Below are 24,905 nucleotides of genomic sequence, written 5' to 3'. Positions count from 1 at the left end.
TAGCTGCCAGTTCTCCTTGTGTCCGCTCACAACAAGCATAGCCCCTATCCATAACAAGCTGTGAAGAAAACCGAATAAAATCTCAAAAATACAAACGAAGCAGTAAGGAATAACTGAGAAAGTACTAACACAACTCCCCAACCCCAAAAAAAGAAAATTACTCAACAATGGCGCTACTGAAGTTGAAATGTAGGCAAAATATGACCAAGGAGACTGAACAAATACTAAAAACTATTGCGCAGAGTAGGCCCTACTTACTTGCTGCCTGAGATCGCAAGAGCCACAGGCTATTAAAACAAAAACAAATTTATCCACTGAAAATTAGTGTGTCAAGAGTTTCTTTTGCTAGAAACTGGGCTTACTCAAAAGCGACTGTAGGGAGTAAATACGGTAAACCTAAAGCACTGATCTAAACTATAATACGCTGTGTATTAACATGAAACTTCAACGCAGCCACGTGAGGTATTGGGGTCTAGTGCAGCAGGGGATACAACCCGTCGTAGTGGTGGGCAGGAAATCGCGTATCTGTTAGAAATCGCAGTGACTGAGAAGTCACAGATATCACAGTAGCAACTTTACAGAATCTAACTGCGATTTCAGTCACAGTTAGCAGTCGCAAGTAGTATTTCACATTCAAAGACGTGAGCCATCTATTGGTCGAATTTAGCACTGCTTTCTGCGATTTCAGTGACAAGTCGCAACTAAGAGTCGCAAGTAGCAACTAAAAAGCGCGGTTAACAGTGCCATCTGTGGGTCAAAGTTCGTACTACGCCCATCTGCGGTACGCTATGGAGTCTAACTGCGATTTCCGTGACAAGTCGCAACTAAGAGTCGCAAGTAGCAACTAAAAAGCGCAGTTAGCACTGCCATCTGTTGAGCAAAGTTCATACTACGCTATTCGCTACCGAGTCAAACTGCGATTTCTGTGACAAATCGCAACTAAGAGTCGCAAGTAGCAACTAAAAAGCGCAGTTAACATACTTTTCCTAGTGTCATCTGTTGACCGACGTACGTACTTCGTTATGAGAGCCTTGTGCCTCACGAGATCGATGTGCTGTGTGTGCATATGAAGGGCTTATTTCAATAGTGGTACAAGTCCATTTTTGTTAATTTTGAGATATAGAGTCGTAAAGTTAAATGAGCGCTGAAAAATCTGCAGTTGAGATACCAGAAATATTCAAGCATATGGCTTCTTACTAGAGATGAAACTTTATTTATGTTTGTTTGGATCACTAATTTCAGAAGCATTATAGACAGAAAAGTGTAGGTAATGGACTTGTACCACTATTGAAATAAGCCCTTCATATTATATGACGACATGCACATTCAGCATCAGTTATGGTTGGTCAAATACTGCTGTGACTCTGAATGTATTATATTAATAAGAAGCAACATTGCCTTTTTCTCCTGAAAATATCAAGTAACGTAACAAATGTGTTTGATTCTGCTTCCAATATGACAGTTTTGGTTAATACTCCACATGCCTACAGGACTTTGCAATGTTAACACAGCAGAACTCAGACATCTGTTTAAGTGTAGAGAAATGAAAACAGTCATATGAATGCCTCACTTTTGTTCAGACACAGTTTAAGACTCGGAAGAAACGTTTTACACCTGGTGTTCTACATGGCAACTTCACACACAAGAACTTTTTGCCGACACTACTACCACCTACATAAGTAAGCTTTTCCTGTGTCACTTTCAAGTAATGCACTTAAGCTATTCCTGATTTAACTGGAAGATCTGTACTTCCCACTTTCATATCAACAGCCTCAAAATGAATATTGTAGACTTCGGGATATGTTACAGGTCAGTGTCACACCAAGATTGTGGAGAAAGGGGGGGGGGGGGCACGTCGGTATCCAACAAGTGTTTACCAATAAATAAGTGGCGGAAAATTACGGGTATAGGACGGCTTAACATGTGGAAAATGAGATTTTTATTATTCACTCAATGTATTTAACATTTATTAGTCCTTTAAAATCGCACAACAACTTCAATAAAACACTTTAATCAGTCACACACTTATTTCATAATTATTTCACTTTTAAACTGCAAATCCTCTAAGAGCTGTCTTGAATCTTCACGAGTCTCTCTCAACAGCCTTGATGTGGATAGATATGTACAGTAACCAGTAATCAGTCAGAACTGCGTCTGCAAAAACACAAGGATTATTAAACAATTTTTGCTGTCACTAATTACTAGCAATATAATTGACAGAGTAGATTGCTAATATTTGCTATATCACATTTGCTAATATTTGCTATATCACATTCGCAAGAACGATCTCACTGAAGTAATTAAGTCCATCAAAACGCTTAGTAACTAACCTCTCGTCTGACGAAAACGGTCTAAAGACTGGCAATTTCTTCAGATCTGTTGACAATGATATTTTGAATTATCACTTTACTGAGTGACTGAAATGTAGTTCAGGTACCTATGAACATAACAATATGTTAGAATTCATTTTCTAAACACGAACTATTACGGTACTGTGCGGCTACTTACATATTAATTACACTATTAATATTTTCACAGTTGTTTCTTTAATACAAAATTAAAGCCAACGGAAGAATAAACGTAAAACATACTTACCAATGACAGGTTTGTTGAGATGCAATTTTCTGTGTGGACAGATGTAACTTTTTCATACAGTGGTACGTCGCAGAAATCGCAGGAGTCACAGAAATCGCAGAAGTAGCAGAAGTCACAGAAATCGCAGAAGTAGCAGAAGTCACAGAAATCGCAGAAGTAGCAGAAGTCACAGAAATCGCAGAAGTAGCGGAAATAGCAGAAGTAGCAGAAGTCGCAGAAGTAGCAGAAGTCGCAGAAATCGCGGAAGTAGCAGAAATAGCAGTGGCGGAGGGATACGCGACTTAGGTTCCTTAACTGCGACTCTTAACTGCGACAAATCACAGTTAAGAATAACAGATACTGAAAAGTAGCATTCACAGAAATCACTGATATCGGAAAATCGCAGTTTAGCCCATCACTAACCCGTCGGCTTTGAACAATGACGTCACAAGTCGCCAGAGAACATGTATTACAAAGATGAAACAGCTGAGGAGAATGTTGAGAAACAAAGGAATGCGAGAGAGATAAACATTGATCTTGTCAAAAGCCGAGAAGCGATTCTTCTTAGTGTTGTAGCTCCCTTCAGTAGCTGACAAGTGTTTTTTGGCTTTTAAAAAAAAAATCTCACGAGATAGAATAAACTGATCCTACTTTATTAAGCAATATCTTGTCAAAAGCCGAGAAGCGATTCTTCTTAGTGTTGTAGCTTACTTCAGTAGCTGATAAGTTTTTTTTTTTTTTTGCTTTTAAAAAAAAATCTCACGAGATAGAATAAACTGATCCTACTTTATTAAGCAATCAATAAAAAAACTAAACTAAAACATAACAGAAAAAGCTGTTATGTTTTAGTTTAGTTTTTTTATTGATTGCTTAATAAAGTAGGATCAGTTTATTCTATCTAGTGAGATTTTTTTTAAAAAAGCCAAAAAACACTTATCAGCTACTGAAGCATGTGTATATTCTAATGGGTGCGGGAGTTACGACTCCTGGGGAGGTGGGTGGGTGTTATGCATGGCTAATCTATTCTATTTGCAGTTTACCATTTTCGCTTTTGCTGTTATGTTTCAGATTCGTTTTTTTTTATTGATTGCTTAATAAAGTAGGATCAGTTTATTCTATCTCGTGAGATTTTTTTTTTAAAAGCCAAAAAACAATTATCAGCTACTGTGCCTTGGACGCTAATAGTATCCCATTCGTTACTTGAGCTATATAGCTATACGCAACATTTTTATTTTGCTCGCGAATTGACATATATAGTGTCAGTGTAAAGGCGAAGTGAAGTACGGGATACAAATTATAGTTGTGTCGTCAGTGTAAAGGCGAAGTGAAGGATGTTGTTGTGATGGGGGTTTCGGAAGTACATATTCGAAAATGTCATGCTGATACTAGAGCTGGAAAACGAAAAAAGATCGCCAGCTCCCAAATTTCTGTTAAGTACTTCGCAACACGGAAATACACATATTGGTGGAATAAGAAAGTGAAGTATGGCAAAATAGTGAAATATAGATAAATAAGGAAATGGAAAAGAGAACTTACCACACGGAAATATCGACGAATAACGGAAGCTCGCCTAAAGAGACAGTAATGAAAATCACATACCCACACTCACAACAAACACATTACGAAATCTCTCTCTCTCCCATACACACACACACACACACACACACACACAGACACACAGTCATTCACCAACCCCCTTCCCTCCCCCCCCCCCCTCCCTCCTGAAATTAACTGAGATGTTTGGGACGGTACATTTTGCCCACATGTTTAATGAAACATTTAAACGGGCAATATGTCCGCGGAATGCTTTGTCTCCAAGAATACTCATCTAGATGGCTTTGAAGAGTTGAAATTTGGCGTTTCCCTTTCCCTATGAGTGATTTTACCGCTGACCAGTACCCCTCTATTCTGTTAGTACAGGCGCCTGTCGATAGAGATCTAAATTCAATAACTACAAATTGTTCTATAATAAAAAATTAATAATCCACATTACCTCAATATCATTACGAAAAATATTAAGTACCGTCCGAATAAAAAACAAACAATGAAGTTAATTAAATCACACGTTTAATGATGTACCGAATATCAAGCGATCGCTTTTAGATTAACATTCAATTATTTTAATGATAGTGCTTATTAGAACACAGAACTGCTTTATTATCTATGCCTCGAAGTGAAGACATTACGATCTATGACTAAGGAATGACGTCATTGTTCAAAGCCGACGGGTTGTATCCCCTGCTGCACTAGACCCAGGTATTGTAACGCGCCGACTGGCGGTACCCAAATCGAACTTATAACGACAATGGATCGTACTGTACCAACGTCGCCATGCCGTTAATGCAGGCCTATAGCTTCCTGCCGCCCAAAATACTTGGGCGAACCAATCGACCAAAAAAAAAAAAAAAAAAAAAAATGGTTCAAATGGCTCTGAGCACTAATGGACTCAACTGCTGTGGTCATAAGTCCCCTAGAACTTAGAACTACTTAAACCTAACTAACCTAAGGACAGCACACAACACCCAGCCATCACGAGGCAGAGAAACCCTGACCCCGCCGGGAATCGAACCCGGGAACCCGGGCGTGGGAAGCGAGAACGCTACCGCACGACCACGAGATGCGGGCTACCAATCGACCACTACAGCTTTAATTAGCTACAGTTTTTAATTTCACAGTCGATGTAATGACTGCGGATCGCTATCTGATTTTAGAAGAGTCCAGTCGTAGTGGAGCGCCTGGCGACTACTCGAACTCGAACTCGTACCGTAATCGCACTCTCAAGGAACAAATTGAAGACAGATCACCCTTAGCATACTTACTACTGCGGTAACTTCAACCACTGATTATGCAGCAGGCTCGAATATCGAATAATGAAAGACAGCACCCCTACTTTACACAACGTCGAGATCGAACAATGACACGATTGCATTCTCGTTATCTGAGCTACTGGTCGAATCCAAGCATCAAATCTCTTTAAGTACAGTACCTGTTTATATGGAGTCGAGATAAATGCCCATCTAGCTTGCAATTGTTCTCCCACACAAGGAAATTCTCACAACGCAGTACATTATCTCTGGAAAAGACGCGTAACTTTTTAATTACTTACAAAATTCCTATTCCATATACCGTCGTGTTATGACCAGTTTTTATGAAGACGCTTCCACCAATGTCGATAAGAATTGAAATAGTTTATGCTATCACTAAATCTCTTTCCACTTATCCAGCGCTGCTACGTAAGTAATACGACGTCACTTACTTCACAGATTTACTAATCTTTGTCCTTTCTGTACGAGAACTTCAGTTCTACTTGCAGTTACTTAGACACTCTTTCCATCAATGAAATCGTTTTAACTTTTTAGATTATCTACCCTCTGTAGGGTTATCGTGGTTCAACTCAATCAAAGAACTTTTGATTAGGCAAACTTACAAATACCAGAATGAGATTTTCACTCTGCAGCGGAGTGTGCGCTGATATGAAACTTCCTGGCAGATTAAAACTGTGTGCCCGACCGAGACTCGAACTCGGGACCTTTGCCTTTCGCGGGCAAGTGCACTTGCCCGCGAAAGGCAAAGGTCCCGAGTTCGAGTCTCGGTCGGGCACACAGTTTTAATCTGCCAGGAAGTTTTACAAATACCAGCGTATACTTGTATCCTGCAACGCGGTATTAAGATCTCTGGAATTCACCCTTTTCTTCCCTCGTAAATTGAATTTATATGCTCTAGGTATTTCAATGCAATTTCATTCACGTAAGTGAGCGACTGCCATCAAAGACAACAGCCCACAACAGGGAAATTCAGTAATAAAAAAATTAAACAAAAACCCTAATGCCACCGTCACTTTAAATCTAACCTTAAGTGACAATTTAAAACAATTCTGAACCTCTTCAGGCGCTGACAATACGCGACCCGCTAAGTTCCCTACTAGAATTCCGCCACTCGTCACTTTGGCTAATCAAGTTTTTGTTTAGCTGCGTGCTGCTTGTAAAATGGTTCCTTTATTTTCTCGTCGCTTATCCACTCAACTACTGGTGCACTCTATCACAATATAGTGAAACAATTCGTATTTATTCGGGCCAGTTCTCGGTCCGCTGTAAGATAGTGGTATTTAAACAACAACTACGTACACGTGTTCGAGTCTTTCCCTTCTCGACACACACACTAACCACTACCAAACTACTTCAATAAAACGGCTAACAACCCAATTACCTCTGTGCGAGCCGCGACCACTAATCGTACAACACGGACAGGATATCGGTTTCACCGATTCCCAAAACTCAGCACCTACAAATCTACTTCTCTCTCTAACCAGGCTCATGCTGGATTTACCACAGCAAACTTTAAGACCGAAACTCCACAAGACGACAATCAATTGGTAGCTCGTGCACCTAAATTCGCCAGAACTAGTGTATCACCAGCGACTATTCAGAAAATCCCACAGAATCTCTGAATATTTCGTTGCTCGGCGTTGGGAGGAAACAACCGTCACGGTCATGTATATGAACAGGGGCCTAACAGATTAAATAGCAGCGCTGCCTGCCCGAACTGTACACAAATTAAAATACTGGTACCACCAATCAAAACTCCATTCCCTCTCCCAAGCCTTAACCGCCAGCGGCGGTGCCTCACTACACCACGCAGAGGGTCGCTGTACTATCAGACCTATATATCCACTTAGTCGGTGAGAGGTCTACATGGGAACTAACTAGCTCTTTATGTTCATACCATAGGAACAATTTAAAACGAAAAAACACGCAGCACCACGCCAGCTTTTGACAATTAATTAATTATTCGTTGCTGCTGTCGGTTCTCTACTTCGACCATAAATATAATAGACTGGCCCTGACGTCATTTTCGTGGCTCCAACATCTCTGGGCTGAAGTCACGTGAATGTTGGCAAAACATGGTTGCTTCGTGTTGCTCTTATGTCTGTACTCAGCGTTTTGTCGGGGAAATGGCATTACATTTCACGTGTAAGTGTTTCTATGATATTGCAGATGCGTTTACTGAAATCTGCTGAAGTGACTTTTATATGTTTTTTACACTTGAAATAGAGTATCACGTAAATTAAAGTGTTGAAAGTGATGCCTGTAAAGTCAGACTCATATTACATTTTGGAAAGTATCTGTGATAATTCGGTTACAGAAGTAAGTATAATCGTTTCTCGTTCCTACTCATAGGTTCCGTAAGGATGAAAACCGAAGGCAGCTTTGGATACAGGCCCTGAAACGGAAAAACTTTAAGCCATTTGCACATACGCGCCTTTGCTCGAAGCACTTCGCGGAGAACTGTTTTAATAGGTTAGTTATTATTTACTATGTATATCTATAATTTGTATTTACAGTGTCTGTCATTTTTAAACCTAGGCTCCAAAATTATTTTCTGAAACTGCAAAGTCTCATCTTTCATCTAAAATATCATTTTTTTTAAAAACTGATAGTTTTAACTTTTGTAAAAATAGTGGGAACTGAACCTTTGAAGTGCACCTAAAATTGATACTCTAAAATGGACCTGCTCCTAAAGTAAACAATTTTGACACCCATAGTTGACATAATTCCCATAGCCCATTTTCTTTTATAAGTGACTAAGAGCTCGAAACGTGGCGAATACAATGTTTAAAGTTTTGTCGCGAGCCCACTCTTACTGTTTAAAAGAATTTTAACGACATTTTACTATAATTGATAGTTTATAGTAATTTCGTCCCGCTGCCCACCAGAGTGGCGTTCGATGTATTTGTTAGATTTTATAAATGGTACTCTGAACAAATCCAGGTCAAATGTAGTTCTGGCATAATTTTTCACAAATAAAAAAGTAGTTTTTGTTGGAAGCGTTTGGCAGTCAATTGAGAAATGTGGGGAAAATTCGATACAAACATAGGATGGCAGACCGCTGATTTGAAATCCCGCCACGTTTTGCCAACAGTCACGTGGTTTATGTTGGAGCCACACTAGCCCCATAGCTTCTGCACAGCAAGGCCAGTCTACTAGTATCTATGGTCGAAGGTTCTCTACTACAGCTTCCAGCTACTGCTCGTCGCTCAGGCAGCATCTCTGGACCCAGCGGTGGCGAGTCGTTGCATCGCTAAATTCGCGCGCTCTCACCACCTGTTTTTTCGTCGACGTCCGCAACTGATCTACAATATATTTTTTTATTAATACATTGAACACGTATAATTACAGTAACCACCAGTGTTATTATTAAGTTATCGTGTAGGATGCTCAGCACTAGTAAGGGCGAACGTAGCCCGTGCGTTTTGACACAGCACAGTATCTCTTCAGGCGGCGGTCGCCTCTTACAGATATACGCCATAATTCAGACAAAAAAGAGGCCTAGAATAAGTTAGTAAACCAAGAGGGTGTAGTTTCCCTTTGCTTTCAGCCGATTGCAGCAGCATCACAACAGCAACGCCAACTCGGTCAATCGTCCACATTCTTGTTCACTGACACTACTGAAAAGACAGCTCTCTTCAGGAATCACATGTTTGTTTGGCCTCTCCACAGATACTCTTCCATTGTGGTTGCAGCCGTTGTACGACTATCCGTATAGCTGAAGCACGCAAGCCACCCCAGCACCGCAAGGTCCATAATTCATGAGCGGGGGATTCTCTGTATGACTGTTAACACCATGTGGCGTCTGTAATGTTTTCTTCTTCGGTACGTTATCGGTCTATGGACAGTGTCCTCTGCCATGCACCCCACAGCCTGCAGAGTAGAGAAGTACAAGTATATGTAGACTAAGAAAAAGAAAAATAACTGGAAATCTGGTTGAGTTGGTTGGAATATATGAAGTTTCCATTACCCGAAAGTCACAGAAAATTCATGTTTTTGAATGCGAATAAAAGTTTCCTATTTGTGACTAATACTATAATTTGTAATTTTGATTAATTACTAATACTTTGTGCTTACAACTGGCTTAGGGTCGGTGCTTCGCTCGCGTGGACTGTATCGCCTACATCAATTTTTTCATGTTTTTATTTAGTCGAATTTTTATGTTGTTCACAAATTGCAATACCTTCTAAACTTTTTACGCTAATTAAAGCCATAGAAACATGGTCTTTACCGAAAGTACTTCTGACCAAAAAGCGAATCTGGTTGTTGGGATCCAACTTTTATTAATCATGCTTTTAGCGTTCTTACGGAGATATTTCCGTCGAAACTTTCGTCCCCTAACACAAATTTCTTTATATGACCGAGAACTGAAATGCCAATTGTCGTAGATTTAGTTTTACATTTTTGAATATAACGAAAATTTTAATATAGCGAAAAATTTTCATCCCCTATTTCACCCCCTTAGCGGTCGAATCCCCAAAAACACTGAGACACGCAGTTTTTAAAATTTTTAAGCGAGAAGTCAAATACCAATATCATAGATGTTGCTTTGAAATGCTTTAGTAGCTCTTAAATAGTGATTTATTTTCCCCAAAAAACTTTCACCCCCTAGTGATTGAATTTACAAAAATGCAGAATACATACTTTTTTAATTTCTGGCTAAGAAAGAAATTATCAGTTTTCGTCGTTCTGGGTTCGAAAGTACCTTAACAGTGACATACTTTCTGAAAACCTATCATCTCCTTAGGAATGGAATTTTGAACAATCCTTACTTAAACCATCCCTACAGTACAAGATCCGTACCCTCTCTAACTTTCAGGTGTCTACCCGTAGGCATTTGGTCTGGCCGATGATGAGTTACTGAATCAGTCTGACCCTATTTCACCCCTTTGCGGTTTGAATTCCCCCCCCCCCCCCCCAAAAAAAAATCTCGTTTCGAACCGAGAAGCCAAACATCAATTTTTTGTTTTGTTTTTTACAGAGAAGCTAAATGCAAATTTTCATAGCTTTAGCTTAAAAAATGCTTGCCTAACGAAATATTTCCATTAAATCTTTCATCCCCTATTTCACTGCCATAGGGGTTGAACTTCAAAAAACAGTGAAACACGTATTATTTTTATTTCCAACTCGGAAATCAATTTCAAATTTTTGTAGATTTAACTTTAAAAACGATTACATAATAAAATATTTTCATAAGTCATCTCATCCCCTATTTCACTCCTAGGGCCTGAATTTCGAAAAACAATGGAACATCTATTTTTTTATTTGTAACCGAGAAGTCAAATACCAGAGTTCATAGATGTAGCTTTAAAAATACGTGAGTAGTTCTTTAATAAAAAAGTATCAGCCAGTTTCCAAGAATGCTGAAACACCTATTTCATTATTTCTGACTGAGAAACCAAATAGCAGTTTTCGTTGGCGTAGCTTTTTTTCAAAAAACATGTCATCCCCTATGTTCCTCCCTTAGTGGCGGAATATCTCTTAAACAACGCCTGCAGTATAAGATCAACACACTCTGCCAATTTCAAGTTTCTATCCCTACTAGTTTGGGCTGAGCGATGACGAGTGAGTCAGTCAGTCGGCTCATCGCCTATTATCTGTATGGAGATAATTATGTCATTAACTGGGAGAGCACAGTAAGCTCATTGGGTAAAAAAAAGAGATGTTTCACGCGAAATATCATTATAGTTTCTCTATGAATGACTAGCTAGCACCCACAGAATATATCGGAAGCAAAAGCAGAAACGTGGGCGGTACAGTATAAGTTGAGAGAATTTGACATTTCATTGTTTTCTCTTTCTTACGACGCGTGCGCGAAAGTGGTAAAAGTGTCAGTGCGGTAGAAATGTTCTATAATTTTGTTAAAAACTGGTAGTGGCCAAATGCTTATTTTCCATATGTTTTGAAATGGAATGCATAATTGTTTTTTTTTACGTCCGATCTGGACAGACTAAAAAAACAATACATTGTGTTACGTGTTAAAAACTACGACGGTAATATTGCGAGTGGCAGCAGCGATGCTAAAAAGAGACTGTTGTACAATGTATCCTGGCTTTTTTAGCCGACTTTGATGAAATTTCTATTTTTGTTTGTTTTGTGTTGTCTTCCTAGGGGAGCGGAAAGAGATATATATTATCGTATGAAAGGGATAGTTCACCATTGCAATCAGAATTGTGACTTTAATATTTGGTGTCTATATAGAAAAGGTGGAAGGATTAAAAACCAGTGTAATTCGAAAGAGCTCATCTTAATGAATAATAGGAGAATATAATCATCGTCAAAGACAACAAAACAGGAAGAGATAATTCATTCTCTTAAAAATCCGACGCTTCACATTGGACATTACATATGTTTAAGCTATACCAGCAAGATTTACATCCCGTTGAGAAAATGATTTCAAGAGCCTGTATCGAATTTATAATAACACGGATCAAAACCAGCGAAGAGCGACAAATTGAAATGGCTCTAAGCACTATGAGACTTACCATCTGGGGTCATCAGTCCCCTAGACTTAGAACTACTTAAACCTAACTAACCTAAGGACATCACACACATCCATGCCCGAGGTAGGATTCGAACCTGCGACCGTAGCAGCAGCGCGGTTCCGGACTGAAGCGCCTAGAACCGCTCGGCTACAGCGGCCGGCGAAGAGCGACATTGCCGTCTTTTCTCAAAAGAAACATTCAATATCCCGGACGTGGGTTTATTCTCGCGACAACAGTTAAGGATCTGCTGCCATTTTCATTCCCCTCCCGTTTTTTCTTTGAGATTGTGTAGAACAAGCAACACTAAATCGTCGATCGCCGCAGCTCCGGAGTTCCGTGATCGACATCGCCGAGATTCAGAAGAATTCTTCGACCAGCGAATATCTATTGCTAGAGATACAACAATAATAAAAATAATAATTATTATTATTTTCAGAGAATCTTCAAGATTTTTGTTAGGAAAAGTCCTGCAATTAACTTCACAAACATTCATAATATTGTTGTTTTCTTTTCATTTTTTTCTATCTGCTCAGTCGCCCAGTACAGTATACATTCATTCAAGAGAGAATTAGTACATTATTGCAATTAACGAGGGGAAGGGATATTATAACGGTGTTTGGGTGACGTAAAAATGGTTTAGCTCAGTAAACAGTGTCGTTATACTCATAGATAATGGGAAGGGGTCAGCGGCTACAAAAAACATGAGGAATACAAACCTCTTTCCTTGTAGTGGACTGGATTAGGGGCAAATCCAATTTCTTGTAATTTCATAATTTCAATATTTTCTACAGATTCTTACTGACATTTTTTTTAAATTAAAAAGGAAAAGTGCAACGGTTTTCCTGAGATCGCAGCCCCTCTCGAGGTGGTGGTAGAAATATTGGATCGAATAACGAGGCGGATTCATTTTCATGACCAAGTGACAAGAGTCCACTGTTAAGTATCCACAACAAAGAATCGCGACAATGAGCCTGATCGACTAGTGTTCCAAATCCTGGTCACGGAAAATCTCTCTCGTGGGATCTAGGTGTGGCGTCACGGCAATTACGAAATAGGCAGTCGAGGCCAGGCGACATTGTAATCAGTACGGGCTCTGAACTGCAGCGCTCACGGTGCAGAGGCCAGCCGGTTATTTCTGGCGCTTGTGATTGTTTCGATGACAAACATTTTCGTGCTGCCCGATGATGAACTGGCTGCGCCGTCATTATTCAGACGCAGCGACGTCATGGCCACGACACACGCTGGCCGGCGGCCTCTGTGCTGGCGCGTGTTTAGCAAAGGGCCCAATTGTCGACCTGCCCCGGGAGATCCACCCATCCCAGCGCGCCAGGGCGCCGCTGTCGGCGTTTGTAACTTCCGCACACACAATTACGCTTAATGAGGTCGTTCGACAACCACATTTCGATTGCCTCTCAGAGCACGCCGCTTCAATTAGCCCACAGTCGTATTTGGCCAATTACGCCAGTAGCAGAGAAATCAATTTGTTACTAATGCACAGGCTATTCGCCTGTGTGCTAGTGCACACGCCAGCTTTACCAAGGAAAGAAAACTCTGAATTAACGACATAATATTACGTATAATTAGTTAAAAGCCATATGTTTATACCAACATAATGCGGAAAAAACCTGAACAACGGGATGAGAATCGTTTCTCTGTTACCTACAGCACATCTGAAACTAGATAACAGTCCTAACAAGTCACCAAAATTTTAAATTTTTTATTTACGACACATCCAGGACTTTTTTATTTTTTTTACTTATTTTTTTCTTTTTTTCCTTGAAACTAAAGGAAGAAAGGATCCGGGGGCCATGCACTGTGTTTATCTTATTGAGTTGAAATTTGTCAGAAGTGTTTATTCAATTTGTTGTAACGTCACCGGATAGTGAAACAGATTCATTTGCTACTACTGAACAAAAAGCAGTGTTAGAATTCTGAGACAGTGATTAGTATTCTGGATTTGAGGTCACACAATCAGCTGTGTGAATCAAATAAATGCTAGTGCAGTTGATTGTCAAAGTAATGTTTTAGCAGAAGTAAAATTTTTCACAGTGCAACGTAAATATTACGAGTGCGAAAGTGTAACAGTTAGTTTCGGTAGTAATAGTAGTAGGTAGCTTCTTTGCTTTACTTGATTTCAGTGTTTTGTATGTGCTTTGTGAAGTTAGTATATTTTGTGTGTGTGTGTCATTTTTGGGGGAAAATAGATTTTGTGTGTACTCGTGTCTTACGAGTCAGGATTAATACTAGTCGAAATGGTAAAGACACGCAAGGACAAACGGTTAGAGGGCGAAGATCTGTCAGGCTATGACACAGACGAAACTATATAAGAGTTTTCAGTGAGGAACCCACCCACAATAACGGGTTCTCAGCTTCCAAAACCGGAAGCTGAGCAATCTGAAACGGACAAAGCATTAGGCACTGATCAGGATCAAGTTCAATTGAGCAAAGAAATCCAATCGATTACTGGCACAGGGAAGGAGGATGTTATTGCACCGACAACAAATGTTGTACAAGTACCTGCGCCAACAGCTGATTTCTTGACTATACTTACGGCACAATTAGATCTAAGGGAGAAGCAACGCGAGGAAAAGGAAGGACAGGAACGCCTTGAGCGCGAACGCAGGGGACGTTCCTGGCAAAAATGAATGAAATGTTTGAACAACGTGACAGGGCGCTAGTGTCATATTTGTCACAGGAGATCGATGTAGTAAAACGGCAGGTGGCTGAGTTGGTAGACCAGAACAAAGACATACCACGAAGGGTCACGCAATTAGACGAACGCATAGATCAGTTAGGTAAAGCTCACAGCTTGTTGAAAATACAAGTGAAGGTTATTGCTAGGGCTGTTAAAGTTTCCAATTCGCTCAAGCAGCGGGTCGACGACTTCGTATCACAGGCGGTAGCTCGAATAGGGCGGGCCGAGAATTTTTTTTAATTATTATATTTTTATTTTTTATTTTTTCTTTTTTTCTTTTTTCATTTTATTTATTTTTTACTTTTCTTCTTCTTTTTTTAAATTTTTATTTTCATTTTTCTTTTTTTTTTTTTATTTATTTTGGGCCTCCTTCCTCCCCTATAGCCCGCCGGCCGAAGTGGCCGCGCGGTTCTGGCGCTGCAGTCTGGAACCGCGAGACCGCTACGGTCGCAGGTTCGAATCCTGCCTCGGGCATGGATGTGTGTGATGTCCTTAGGTTAGTTAGGTTTAACTAGTTCTAAGTTCTAGGGGACTAATGACCTCAGCAGTTGAGTCCCATAGTGCTCAGAGCCATTTTTCTCCCCTATAGCCCTACCTTTTCCTCTCCAAAAATGCTGCCATCCTCTAGTGTCGACGCAGCACGTAAAGCAAGGTGCTGTTGGTAGCAAGACTTATTGCCAGAAACCGAAAATAAAAGCGGAGGCATAGTCTGCTATGCCTCAGGGGGCGACGACACACTACTCATAAATACACCTCTCTCTGCAGGTGTGAAGCAAGTGATGAATTTAGAAACTAAAAAGGAAGAAATAAATAAAGACAGAAATGAAGGCAAATTAAAAACAGGGACGGCAGCACACACAAATGAAAACGAAACTGGCGAGATAATCCCATCGCCCATAGAATTAACGAAGTAATAATCCTCTAAGATATATTACGTGTTTTCTAATTTCCCAATAATTTTCCATAAAAAGTTCACACAATTCCCATGTTACCAATTGTCATATCATTAGTATCATAGGTCTACTCTAGTGATGCCCAGAAGGCCAATGTCAAATCTAGGGTATAGGCAAGTCAAGGGTAGTTTGAAAGTCCGAGCGACATAGCTCCAGGGGTAAACTCAGGCAATTCCTGGACGAGGTGCCTTAGTCAACCCGGAACACCTTTTGGTAACCATGAACCATTGCAACTTTCAGAAATCTTGCAAAGGTAGTGGTATATTTCCGGTCAGATTCCGCCAGGCGATGCTGGCTCCACAGGTAGTGCATGAAAGAGACAGCATCGGTGAGGGAAAGGTCATAGATCGTGAAAATGGTGTGGCCAAAGAGCCACACCATTGCGTTACGTCGCGTTCGGGGATTGGTCTGAATATCAGGGGTAAGGAACCAATCGATTGACACGTTGTCTGGTGTCGTCCCACCGATCAGCGCTAATAGCACACGTGCAAGGTCCCACACTTCTGTGACGTGAGGGCATAAGAGACGGTGCTCTCTGGTGTCTACGTCACCACATCGGCCGCAAGCAGCCGAGGGCCGTAGGCGGATGGTCGCCAGGCGATGATTAGTGGGTATTAAATTGTTTACGACACGATACCATAGCGCTGAAACTTCCGTGGGAAGGGCTGGGTTGTTGATATTAGCCCAAGCTTGGTGCCAGATGACCGACGGTCGTCTCGCCACTGTTATGACGTAACTTTGATTGAGGTAATAGTCCTTGACTGTCGTCATCCGGAACGGAATATGTGTCAAACATACTGGTGCACACGCCGATTGTGGGCGATAACGGTCGAAAAGAACCGCTATTGTCCCACCTGGGTCTGTTTCACGCAAAGTGGCGATACGATGAATCAGGAAGGCCGCACATTTGCGGGGAAAGTCAATGAGTCCAAGGCCACCATCGACCTTTGGCAGTGTACAAGTCTGTGCATCAACTTTGAACAGTGCATGCCGCCACAAAACCCAATATACTGTTTGTGAGATGTCTCTGCCAGTTTGTTTCGGTAGCGTAAGGAGTTGTGCTACATACCATGCCCGTGATAGGATGTAAGTATTAATCAGTTGGATTCGTTGATGGAGGTCGAGTCGTCGATCAGCGTGGCTCATACAAAGTCCTCTGATGCGCGTGAGAAGCCGCCTCCACTTGAGTGTTAACATGCGCTGCGGACAGGCAGTCACCTCAAGGCCCAAAATACGTTGTTCCCCCACAACTCGGTACCATGGGCGTTCGATGGTCAATGATCGTGGTCCTAGCGGGATGAGCACCGTTTTGTTGGAATTTAACATGGCACCGGATGCTCGTTCATAAACGTTGAGAACTCGGCGAACTGAATCGATGTCCCTAGCGTTTGCGACGAACACACCGACATCATCCGTGTATGCCGCACTGCGAAAGGTGACGCCTGGGAGAGCGACACCATCGACCATCCGTCCGATGTCACGCAGCATGGGGTCCAGCGCTAAAGCGAACAAATACATTGACAAGGGACACCCTTGTCGAACTGATCGTCTGATGGGAATTGGTCGTGATCTGCAGCCGTTCACAACGATTGTGGAATTTGCTCCATCCAAGAAGTGCTGGATGATTCTTATGAAGCGCTCCCCAAAACCCATCCGCGACATAACGGCCAGCAGGTAAGGGTGGGAGACCCTGTCAAAGGCACCGGCGAAATCTAGGGAGAGAATTGCAGCCGGGGTTCGAGTGTCGGCGGTGAGTAAGACAGCATCACGGTATATAGAAGCGGCGGTGAAGATGGTTCGATTCGAAACGCCACATGATTGAGTGCTCGTCAGGTGGCAGTTCCGCTGTTTAGCTCAGGTGCATTGCTCGCGGGAAATCAACAACGTCGAAATATCTGCAGTTCTGTTTACTCGTAACATCTCTAGAAAAGGTTTTAAAGAGTGAATGGGTAAAACTCAAATGCAGTGCTCTCGAGCAAAATACGCAACGTAGATGCATATGACTGCAAGTATTTCGACATCGTTGGTTTCCAAGGGAAAAAAAAGTTCAAATGTGTGTGAATTCCTAGGTCATCGGTCCCTAGACTTACACACTAGTTAAACTAACTTATGCTAAGAACAACACACATACACCCAAGCCCGAGGGAGGACTCGAACCTCTGGCGGGAGGGGCCGCGCATTCCGTGACATGGCGCCTTAAACCGTGCGGCCATTCCGCGTGGCTCCCAAGGAACAATGCACACGAGCTAAACACGGGAACTGCTTTCTTATTATGGGTGCAAAGCCTCCGAAATGCGATGTAAATAAAAAAATAAAACATTAGCATAAGTGTGTGCTAGTGTTTAAAGGATTCTTAAATTTTGATGAAATATGCAAAGGTTTTTCTTTTCGGTCTTGAAGGTGTCATTTGTTATTTTCTTTAATATTATGGCAGTGATATTTCCAATGGTCAACCACTTGGCAAATGTTGTAGCATGAAATAACTTCGAAGGTATCAACAAAGGTTCTTTTTTACTACTGAAAACTAAAAAGAAAGTAAAATGGGGTTACTTAAAAAAGAAGGGCACACAAAACTTTTGTATCTCGTGTGCCATTAGTATATTATGCATTGTATCAAAGTACTCGAACGAAACATATAGTCTTGAAAAGAAATTACGAGCCAAAAGCTTGAGACTGCCTGCTGTTCTGTTACTAGTAAGATTACTTCCAACTCGAAAATTTGTTTTGTAGGAGTAGTTGGGACTCTCTTAACTTCATCGCGGTACACAGGAGTCACAGAAAGGGAAACATCAAGAGCTGGACGGCGGTTTGGACTCATCACTCCACTAGGCACGCTAAAATCTTTTCGAATGTTTGGTGATGTTAGTCTTTTACCGCGTGTTCCTTTTTCTATGAGTTTCTTTGGCACTTTTATTAGTGCCTCATTCTCGTCTCGCTTCTGATCTGATGTATAGTCAACCCATCCACCTTGCAGTACCGAATGAGTGAAGTAGTCCAGGCACATCTTGGGTTTGCATGCACGGGCTGACCTTCTGACGCGTAGGTCATCTTCTGCAGCGTGAGGGTCCATCGGTAGCATCTCAGTCCCTTCCATGTCTACCACTGAGTGAAGCGTCTGGAACGTAGTCTGACTCTTGATCGTTGTCTGCACAGCCACTTCCTTCACCGCAGACTTGCACCGAGGTGACGAAAGTCATGGGATAGCGATACGAGCCGGCCCCTGTGGCCGAGCGGTTCTAGGCGCTGCTGCTACGGTCGCAGGTTCGAATCCTGCCTCGGTTCAAATGGCTCTGAGCACTATGGGGCTTAACTTCTGAGGTCATCACTCCCCTAGAACTTAGAACCACTTAAACCTAACTGACCTAAGAACGTCATACACATCCATGCCCTCGGCAGGATCCGAACCTGCGACCGTAGCGGTAGCGCAGTTCCAGACTGTAGCGCCTAGAACCGCTCGGTCACTCCAGCCGGCAATCCTGCCTCGGGCATGGATGTGTGTGATGTCCTTAGGTTAGTTAGATTTAAGTAGTTATAAGTCCAGGGGACTGATGACCTCAGATAACTCCCATAGTGCTTGGAGCCATTTGAACCATTTAATATCTATATGCACCTATATGCTGTAGTATCCCGTACACACGATATAAAATGGCAGTGCATTGACGGAGCTGTCATTTGTACTCAAGTGTTTCATATGAAAAGGTTTCCGACGTGATTCTGCCGCACGACAGGGGTTAACAGACTATGAACGCGGATGGTAACTGGAGGTAGAGGTATGCGACATTCCATTTCGGAGATCGCGGGAATTCAAAATTCCCGGATCCCCAGTATCAAGAGTGTGCCGCAAATACCAAGTTTCTGGCATTATCGCTCACGACAGACAACGCAGTGCCCGACGTCTTCACTTAACGACCGAAAGCAACTGTGTCTGCATGAATTGTCAGTGCTAACAGACAAGCAACACTGCGTGAAATAACCGCAGAAATCAATACGGGACGTGCGACGAACGTATCCGTTAGAACAGTGCGGCGACCATCTGCCGTTAATGAGTTATGGTAGCAGATGACCGACGCGAGTTACATTGCTAACAGCACACATCGTCTTCTGAGCCTACCCTGGGCTCGTGACCATATCGGTTGGACCCTAGACGGCTGGATGACCGTGGCCTGACCAAATGAGTCCCGATTTCAGTTGGTAACAGGTGATTCTAGGGTCTGAGTCTAGCGCAGAGTCCACGAAGCAATGGAGCCAAGTTGTCAACAAGAAGGCACTGCGCAAGCTGGCGGTGGCTCCATAATGGTTTGGACTGTGTTTACATGGAATGGATTTGGCCTTCTAGTCGAACTGAACCAATCACTCCGTCTTCAGGCCACGAGTGGCCTACCGGGACCATCCGACCGCCGTGTCATCCTCAGTGGAGGATGTGGATAGGAGGGGCGTGGGGTCAGCACACTGCTCTCCCGGTCGTTATGATGGCATTCTTGACTGAAGCTGCTACTATTCGGTCAAGTAGCTTCTCAATTGGCATCAAGAGGCTGAGTGCATCCCGAAAAATGGCAACAGCGCATGGCGGCCTGGATGGTTACCAATCCAAGTGCCGACCACGCCCGACAGTGCTTAACTTCGGTGATCTCACGGGAACCGGTGTATCCATTGCGGCAAGGCCGTTGCCGAACTGAACTGATCACTGACTAGAAATGGTTATGTTCGGCTACTGGGAGATCATTTGCATTCATGGACTTTATTTTCCCCAAAAAACACTGTCACCGGCCCACAAATATTCGTGACTGGTTTGAAGAACATTCTGGACCGTTCGAGCCACCTGGATCGCCAGATATGAATCCCGTCGAACATTTATGGGACACAATCGAGAGGTCAGTTCGTGAACAACACCCTGCCCTGGCAACACTTCCGTAATTATGGACGGCTATAGAGGTAGCATGGCTCAGTGTTTCAGCAGGAGATGTGACTTGCTGTGTCCATGCAAAGTCGAGCTACTAAACCGGGCAAAGGGAGGTCCGGCATGATATTAGGAGGCACCCTATGACTTATGACACCTCAGTGTACAGTACTTCTTCAGCCTCGCCTCATTCGGCATATTGTTCACTTGGGCCGAACACACAGTAATCTTCACTTATAGCTGGCGTCTTGCAATCACTCTCCAGAAAAGCAACACTCGTAATCAGCAAAAAAAAAAAAAAAAAGGTTCTTAATCTTGACATGCTATTTTGCTCTATTTTGATGTGTTGTATGCCGATGGGCTGGACAACCAAACATCATAAGCCGTTTCAGGTACGATACTTTACTGTTCCGTAATTCCTGCGAAATTTTAGCACTAAGCAATGTGTGAGGGACATTGTTCTTTATGTAAACTGCCGAATTGCATGCCTCTGCCAACTATTGCTTAGGCACACCGGAATCAGACAACACCATATCACAAATTGATCTGCTAGTCCTTTCCAGAACACTGGACACTGAACACTGGAAAGTAATCTGATTCTCAATCCCATTCTCTCTGAGAAATGAGTAAAACTTAGAGTTCACAAGTTCAGTGCCACTGTGTGATCCAACAGCTTTGATTTTTGCACGAACCCTATTTTGTGTCCAAGTTTGAAACTTACAGAAAAGTCTAATATCTGATCCTTGAGGAAATAACAGACTGTCGTTGTGGGATAAACATCCGCTAGTACATAGATGTACATAGCCATGCCATTTGATTCTTCCTCCATGGGACCACGTTCTAACATTCTGCCTGGTGTCTGTTGTTCTATATCGTGTCTCCCTACCACTTTCGCGCAACGACGCTCTGAGCGTGTTTTTTAGGGAATTGACTAGTTTGAACCTGGGACCTGTTGCTGGTATGGAGACGTCAGACCACACATGACATGTAGAGTTCAGAAGAGTTCAGTGAGACTAGCGATGATATAACCAAATACTTAATGATTTCAGCGTCAGCTCCACTGCACTCCCTGTAAAAGAGTCTTAATACTAACTAAATTTAGTGTAAGGGGTTCAAGGCTTTCCTATTTTTAGTTAGCTGGTAAAATAACGTCGAAAAAGCAGTTAAGTTTACCATTGGAAATTTTACTCTACTCACAAAAAATTGTTTATAAATTGCACTATTGATAAAAGGAAATGTTTTAAAACAGGATGGTAAAAACCAACTGCGTTCAACAAAAATGTGAACGAATATTCCCTGAGTGGGTTTCCAAGTTCTGCAATGGATCGAAGGATGACCTATGCCATATCACATCTATAATCTAGGTTTAAATTAAGTTTCACAAGAGAGAAAACTATCAAAATGGTCTACAGTGACCCTCAATTATCTTTAATTACTTATCTAACTTGTCGTAAATTACAGTGGCTGATGTGGCTTCTCAATAACTATATAACAGAAAAATTATCGCGTTTCAGATTTTTACTTCAAGTGGCAAATGTGAACACCATGAGCTTTAATTGACGATCGACACTAGTATTACACAAAAAGGGGGTGTAGCAGAGGAGACTTCTGCAGTTCTGACTGAAGCTTTATGCGCTGTTATGCGGCATCGCGTACATTCATTACCTTGTCGGTGTTCATCAGGGGGCGGCGGACAGCACAGCTCCGCTCATCTCGCCGTCTCGGAAGCAACTCTCTCCTAACTTCTCCTTACTACAATTTACCGAAGTTGGTTTAAAAAAAACTATCTGGCTGTGTTTTCATCTGACCAATCAGGGTCTCAATGTTAACCTTAAGCTCCGCCTACCAAAAATTCTGTCTAGCCAATGAGAAACGTTATACTTTTCGTGGTGGGGCAATGTTTTTAAAGTTTGCAACGTAACAGAGACGCGAAAAAGTCTCACGCCAAAACTTGCAGCTGGGGTGGCCCTTTTTGTGTTATCGTAAGATCTATACTGTTCTTCTGGAGGGCTCCAGCTTTTAACAAGGGCTGGGGGGTGGTCCTAGCGGTTAGATGGTGACGTGGGTGTCCATCCCTTATCGTAGGGCCTTCCAGCTTAACACGGTTCTGCTCTCGGCTTCTGTTCTCGTTTCTCCCCTCGGAACTGCGCCTGTCTCACGGTGGGAAGGTATGACATGCATTTAGGCATTCTTGTGTTGTCAGTCTGTGGTATTCCATTTGCCCACTCGTTACTCGTATTACTTTGGTTAATTTAATGTCACGATTTATTCGGAGCTATGTGACATACTACTGGATTTGCTTATCATGTCAGGGTTTTCATGGAAGGTGTTGGATTTGCCTGACACCTTACAACGTAAGTCCATATGCATCAAGCAAAGAGTCTCAGATGCACGCTGTCGCGTGATTACCATTTGTCAGCAGGTTCAGAATCACAACACTTCAACATTAGGCATCCACCCTGTATATCCAAAGTCTGACGAAGTCTACGACGCCATTAGTCTCCCATGTTACCAGTTTTATTAATAGCTAGAACATGCTCAGACGACACAGTTTCAACAATTTTTATTTTATAAATGCCATTTGACTCCGAACCAGAAAAATATAGTTCACCACCTTTGATCGTGTTACATCCATCTATGCCAACAAAAAGTCTCTCTAAATCAAAGTAGAAACTGCTCTAAATCAAACTGACAAATTAGTGGCTAAGGCAGGAACAAGAATAACATTCCAAATTAAAGAGATACTTGGTGTATTGACAGTAACATTATCTTTCCCCTCACTTACTAATTCAACGTTATGACGTTATGAGCACACTTAACAATTTTTTTATTTGAAATGTTCCAGTACAAAACATCGAATCCATCCTTTTCTTGAAATCATGTGAGACAATGCCCCAGCGTTAAGTGATCCAGTCATTCTGGTTGAAATCCGACCACCATGGTGACTTGTCTGATCCCTTGGAATCCTTCTCTGATGATTCTTGCCTCTGGGGACCGACGGCCTTGAAGAGACCATACTTCCAGCAGTGGAAATATTTTCTTCTTTTATTGTTTGTCTTTGGGAAAAAACTCTGATGCGGTTTCGCAACAAGCATTGTGAATAAAGTACTATCAAGCCATCTTTGTTAAGCTTCCGGCATTCTTCCACACCTCCATTTAATAATTTGTCTTTGACGTTTCCCGATATGAAATTTTAGTCGGTTGTATTGGACTCTACATCCGTCTAGTAAGGCACACAAATTTCTGATAAATTTCTCAGCGTAATAAGTGCAATAAGTCGTCAACTGATTTGATCAACTTCTGTAGTTTATTGGCTACATTCAGAATATGAATTACACAATCCTGAACATTTTCACAAAATATGGATAACAGGGCACCTCAGAGATCCACCCACTTAGTTTAGTCTTATCAGCAAGCAGGTTTTCCAGGGTATCACAAGATTCCTTTGCCACTGCTATGTCGCCACATATGCATACAGAGAGTTATGCACATGCAAACGGAGAGTGCCATTTGTACTTTATTTTACTGTTACACGTCTAGTTCCGTAGGACCAATCTGAGGAGCGTGTCAGTACGTGAAATTACAACAGAAAAGTAATAATAGATAAAAAAGTTTTAGTGGATCCTAAAAAGACGACAAGCTATAAGTTTATATAAATGCAATCACAATTTAACACAGGAATCAGCTTAATTCTTCAACGAAACTCTTCAGTGTATATTTTAAAGTGCCTGAATTACTGCTAAGATGTTTGTATTCTTGTGGTAGCTTACTGAAAATCAGTGGAGCAGAATACCGCATGCCTTTCTTACAAGGGTCAAGATGGCGCGATCCTAATGCAGATTGGGTTTCTGTCTGGTATTAACTGAGTGAAAGCTGCTAATTCTTGGAAATAAGCTGATATTGTTAGCAACAAACGACATTAAAGAATATATACACTGATAAGCCAAAACATTATGATCAGTGCCCAGTGCGACATTGGCTGCTGCCTGGTGACGTTGTGGGCATGTGACACGTCAACAAAAGTTCGTAAGCAGATCAGACATCGATGGGGGATCACCCTAGCGAAGATATGGGCTGCAAATGGAGATATCCTTTAAGATAAGCGACTGAATATTATTACGAAGAGCCTTTGAACGAGTATCCCGAAAACGGCGAAGCTGGTCGAATGTTCACATGCTTCTATCTTGAACATCTACGGAAAGAGGTATATGGACAGTGGTTGGACGTCCACGACTCTTCACAGAACGTGGCAATTGGAGGTATGTCTGCTCTGAAAAGTAGGGTACATAGTGATCTGTGACATCTGTGCTGAAAGAGCACAATGCTGGTGCGCGCACAGGTATTTCGGAGCACAAAGTTCCTCGAACATTGTTCAACACGGAGCTCTGCAGCAGACAACCCCCACATGTACATATGGTGACCCAACGATATTGTGAATTACGACTGCAGTGGGCACAGAACCATCGGGATGCGACA

This window comes from Schistocerca nitens, chromosome 6, assembly GCF_023898315.1.
Source record: "Schistocerca nitens isolate TAMUIC-IGC-003100 chromosome 6, iqSchNite1.1, whole genome shotgun sequence".
Taxonomy (NCBI): domain Eukaryota; kingdom Metazoa; phylum Arthropoda; class Insecta; order Orthoptera; family Acrididae; genus Schistocerca; species Schistocerca nitens.
Note: the sequence above shows the minus strand (reverse complement) of the source record.